Source organism: Muntiacus reevesi, chromosome 2, assembly GCF_963930625.1.
Source record: "Muntiacus reevesi chromosome 2, mMunRee1.1, whole genome shotgun sequence".
Classification (NCBI taxonomy): Eukaryota; Metazoa; Chordata; class Mammalia; order Artiodactyla; family Cervidae; genus Muntiacus; species Muntiacus reevesi.
Window position 1 is genome coordinate 193,163,215 of NC_089250.1, and position 5,775 is coordinate 193,168,989.

At 43.5% G+C, this 5,775-nt stretch overlaps 1 pseudogene; it reads left to right on the forward strand.

Annotated features, from left to right (window-relative positions):
* Positions 1-4,555: 4,555 nt before the first annotated feature.
* Positions 4,556-5,480, forward strand: LOC136157370 (craniofacial development protein 2-like; annotated as a pseudogene).
* Positions 5,481-5,775: the final 295 nt, after the last annotated feature.

Here is a 5,775-nt window from a genome sequence, read left to right on the forward strand (position 1 = left end):
AATAAATAAGTATTTAAAAAAAAAGAAGGCACTAGATAAGGTCTGCTCGGAATCAGGGAGAGCAAGCCACGGATCACTTTGGTACCTCCCATCTGTCTGTTGCTGAAACTCAGAAGAAATGAGCTGATATGCACCAACTCCTGAGGTTTAAGGAGTTTCTTCTGAGTCACTCCCGGTCTAGGGAGAGATCTTACCACACCAGTGGCTTCATCATTGCCTAATGGGGGCCCTTTGGGGCTTTATCATGGACAAGGGAACTGGGAAGCCTCCTCCGCACAGTGAAACTGATGGAAAGAAACACAGCAGGCGGATGGATTGCTACAAAGGCAGGCAGGCAAACAAGACATACAGGCAGGAACCTTCCCTTGGATGAAATGTTTCAGCTTCTTTCTGGGGAGGCAGATAAAACAGTCACCAGAGCCCAAACCCTCCCACTCTTCACTTGCAAACTTTTAGGCATCCTTAGATAAACTTTTTGTGAGCTCTCATTAAATTTGTGGACTGAAATAAACAATAGCTACTGTCCCTCAGGCCTGCTGGATGCCAGGCCCTTTAAAGGTGTTCTCCCACTGACTCTGCCAAGTGACAGCTGTCCCATCGAGCTTCCAGCATTACTCTAAGGTCACCTTCTTAAAGCTGCAACCCTCCCCACCTCCATCCCATATACCTACGTTCTCAACATAACCCTCACCACCTTCTAACATGCAGTTTGACTTACTTATTAAATAGGTCTGATTATTGTCTGGTGTTCCTCTCACTCTCCACAAAGGAGACCACCATAGGGTGGGTAGGGGGTCTTTGTCACGCAGGCTCATTTGGGGATCCCTAGGGCTTACAACTGGGCTTCCCTGGTAGCTCAGCTGGTAAAGAATCTACCTGCAATGCCAGAGACTGGGTTTGATCCCTGAGTTAGGAAGATCCCCCGGAGGAGGGCATGGCAACCCACTCCAGTATTCTTGCCTGGAGAATCCCATGGACAGAGGAGCCTGGAGGGCTACAGTCCATGGGGTCGCAAAGAGCTGGACATGACTGAGCGACTAAGCACAGCACAGCACTGGGCTTACGACAGAGACTGAATCATTAATGCAATGTATGATCCATGACTCATTTATCATCATGCATTTTTTTAAACTTTAAAAAAAAACTGTGTAGTTTTTTTAATTGACGTACAGTTGATTTACTATACTTACTATAGTTGTGTTTGTTTCAGGTGTATTGCATTAAATGCAATTGTATGATCCATGAATCATTTATCATCATTCATTTATTTTTTTAATTTAAAAAATTGTGTATTTCTTATGGAAGTATAGTTGATTTACACTGTTGTTAGTTTCAGGTGTATGGCACACACACACACACACACACACACACACACACACACACATATATAATCATTTATTTGACCAGTCTATTTCCTTTTTGTCGTAATATTATTTCTTTTTACAATTTTTTAAATTTATTTTTGGTTGTGTTGGGTCTTTGTTACTTCCAGCAGGCTTTCTCTAGTTGCAGCAGCTGAGTGCTACTCTTCATTATGGCTCATGGGCTTCTCATTGTGGTGGCTTCTCTTGCTGCAGAGCGTGGACTCTAGGCACTCAGGCTCAGTAGTTGTGGCACACAGGCTTAGTTGCTCCGAGGCACGTGGAATCTCCCTGGACCAGGGATAAAACCTGTGGGTCCCCTACATTGGCAGATTCTTCTCCACCGTGCCACCGGGGGAGGCCCAACCAGTCTTCTTCCGATAGACATTTAGGCTGTAGTCAACACTGTGCTATTATAAACACACTGTGGTGAACACCCTTGAGCAAGTGTCTTCGTATATTCGTGCATTTATGTCATAGCATAGATTCTTCCATGTAGTATTGCTACTTAAAAGGTCTGAACAGTCTCAGTGTTGACAGATGTTGTCAATACCTTTTCTGAAAAGACTGTTTCCTTTTATTCTCCCTCTATTAGTGCATGAGAGGCCTCAGTAAGGATTGGCCAAATTGGGGTAGGAGTGGGGAAGATGCCAACTCACCTACACTTGCCGAAGCTCTAATATCTGCAAATGTAGAATCTAAAAGTTCATCTTGTTCTCCTCCCTTCCCAAGGCAATAATCCTCTCCAACGCAGCCTTGTTTTGAATTCTTTCCTTGTCAGGGACAGGGGTCAAACTTCCCATCTGTGGTTTTCAGGATAAATTGCTACTGACAGGTGACTGGATGGAAATCTGCTTTTCTGCAACCATACCCCACCGATCCCGGCTCCATTTTCAGGAGCCACAAAAACAGGGCTAATCCTTTTCCCACGTGACAGCCTTTCAAATATTTGAAGACTGTATCAAATCTCCTCTAAGTCTTCTCTTCCCTGGGTATACCACCCCAGCTCCAGCCAAGCACACACCCTGGGTGTGACAATGTTGACCTGGGGACCCTTTAGGTAGTGGCCAAGTGTGAAAGCTTTTGGGTTCCCTGAGCTCGAGTTCAAGTCCCTGTTCCCACACTTTCCAGCTGTCTGACCTTGGCCAAGTCACTTCTCAGACTTGAGTTTTCTCCCTTGAGTAAACTGCGTAACAATAATGACCCCCTTGTAAGGTTGCTGTCTGGGCCACATTCCTCCATTTAAAAAAAAAGGAAAAAAAAACCTAAAACTATATTTTATGATGGAATTGGTATAAAGACAAATACAATAAAGGCAGGGTTATATTTATTTTTCTTCTAATTTTAAAATGATGAAAACATTTTCCCGAGGCCATCAATGTATCCTGGCCTTAGGCACTGTGCCTTCTTTGGATGGGTACATGGACTCTGGTCACTGGGGGGAGTGAACAAGAGAAAGCAGGCCAAGTATATGAAGTTCTTAGCACTGGGCTTGCATCTTTGCAACTTAATAAATGGTGAGGGACAGAGTGGCCTGGCGTGCTGCAGTCCATGGGGCTGCAAAAGAGTCAGACACGACTGGGCGACTGAACAACCACAACAAATGATGACCACAAATTTAAAAAAAGAAAAGGACTGTGCAGAGAACAGAGTGTGGCACTGGAGAAGGCTTCCCCCACAGACCTCTTTATCAGTGCCTGTGGGTTTGCAGACTCAGCTTCTTCTAAACACAAGCAACACAGCCACTTGTGTTCAAAAGTGGCCCTATGCTTTCTCACCTGGACTACTAGAGTCTCATGAGAGAGTTTGTCAAAAAAGATGCACAGTCTGTGGCATTTGAGAAAAGAGGTGTCTTGGTCTTCAGATACTGCTCTAACAAAATATCACAGACCGGGTGGCTTACAAACAGCAGAAATTGACTTCTCATAGTGCAGGCGGCTGGGAAGTTCAAGATCAAGGTGCCGGCATGGTCCTGCTCTGGTAGGGGTCCTCTTCCTGGTTCATAGGTGGTACAGTCTCATTGTGTCCTCACGTGGGGGAAGGGGCAAGGGAGCTCTCTGGGGCCTCGTTTAATCTTTTTTGTTTTTAATTTTTGTTTTGGCCAAGCTGTGAGGAATGTGGGATCTTAGTTCCCCAACCAGGGATCAAACTGGTGTCCTCTGCAGTGAAAGCTCAGCGTCTTAACCATTTGACTGCCAGGGAAATTCTAAAGTTAAGCTTTTTTTTTTTTTTTTGCAGGGGGTGGGGATTTCTCTTTTATAAAGGCATTAACTTCATTCATGATGGTTCTATGCTCACGACTTAATCATTTCCCAAAGGCCCCACCTCTTAATACTACCACACTGGGGATTCAAGTTTCAACATATGAATTTAGGGTGGGGGTCTCTATCAAGAGGAAATACACATTCTTCAAAAAAGGGTCAAAAAAATCCGTGGACTAGTAGAAGATATTTGAAATATATGTAAAAAGCAACACATTTGTGCCTATACTGAATAGAGCTCCTTCAAATCATTAAGAAAAGTACAGTTGGTAGAAAATAGCAAGAGGCTTTAAGATGCTCTTGCAAAAAGGAGGAAATCAATATGGGTAATAAATGGTGGGGGGCTGGGGGAGTGCTCAGCCTCATTTGTAATCAGGGAAATGCAAATTGAAACCACAATGAGATACCACCATAAATTCTACATGCAGCACTTTTTCTGAATGCATGTTATGTTTAACCACTAGCATGTTTTTTAAAATGTGCACATCACAAGGTAAAAAATAATGCAAACAGATAGGTAAAAAGTCTCCCTACCACTAGACCTCCACACCCCACCCTCCAAATACCTCCTATTACTAGTGGCTGGTGAGGCCTGTCAGAGAGTCTGCTAGCAGTAGCATCTATGCATAAACAGCCACCTTTCATTGGATGGTTAGTGCTATAAATTTGTTTTGTTTTGGCCACACCATGCAGCATGCGGAATCTTAGTACCTCGACCAAGGACTGAACCCATGCCCCTGCAGTGGAAGCTCTGAGTCTGAACCACTGGGCTCCCATGGGTTTCCCTCAATTAGAGTTTGATCAGGGAAGCAGAACCAGAGAGTCCTTACCATTCATAACAAGGGATTTATTATTGGGATTAAATTTTATAAACTGTGGAAGCTGGTGGAGAATTCAATGGGCCTAAAGTTGTTGGCTTGCCTTGAGAACCCCATGAACTGTATGAGAAGGCAAAATGATAGGATACTGAAAGAGGAACTCCTCAGATCGGTAGGTGCCCAATATGCTACTGGAGATCAGTGGAGAAACAACTCCAGAAAGAATGAAGGGATGGAGCCAAAGCAAAAAAATACACAGTCGTGGATGGGACTGGTGATAGAAGCAAGGTCCGATGCTGTAAAGAGCAATATTGCATAGGAACCTGGAATGTTAGGTCCATGAATCAAGGCAAATTGGAAGTGGTCAAACAGGAGATGGCAAGAGTGAATGTCGACATTCTAGGAATCAGCAAACTAAAATGGACTGGAATGGGTGAATTTAACTCAGATGACCATTATATCTACTACTGTGGGCAGGAATCCCTTAGAAGAAATGGAGTAGCCATCATTGTCAACAAAAGAGTCTGAAATGCAGTACTTAGATGCAATCTCAAAAATGACAGAATGATCTCTGTTCATTTCCAAGGCAAACCATTCAATATCACTGTAATCCAAGCCTATGCCCCAACCAGTAACACTGAAGAAGCTGAAGTTGAACGGTTCTATGAAGACCTACAAGACCTTTTAGAACTAGCACACAAAAAAATGTCCTTTTCATTATAGGGGACTGGAATACAAAAGTAGGAAGTCAAGAAACACCTGGAGTAACAGGCAAATTTGGCCTTGGAGTACAGAATGAAGCAGGGCAAAGGCTAATAGAGTTTTGCCAAGAGAACGCATTGGTCATAGCAAACACCCTCTTCCAACAACACAAGAGAAGACTCTACACATGGACATCACTAGATCGTCAACACAGAAATCAGATTGTTTATATTCTTTGCAGCCAAAGATGGAGAAGCTCTATACAGTCAGCAAAAACAAGACTGGGAGCTGACTGTGGCTCAGATCATGAACTCCTTATTGCCAAATTCAGACTTAAACTGAAGAAAGTAGGGATAACCACTAGACTATTCAGATATGACCTAAATCAAATCCCTTATGACTATACAGTGGAAGTGAGAAATAGATTTAAGGGACTAGATCTGATAGACAGAGAGCCTGATGAACTATGGATGGAGGTTCGTGACATCGTACAGGAGACAGGAATCAAGACCATCCCCGTGGAATAGAAAAGCAAAAAGGCAAAATGGTTGTCTGAGGAGGCCTTACAAACAGCTGTGAAATGAAGAGAAGCGAAAAGCAAAGGACAAAAGGAAAGATACTCCTATTTGAATG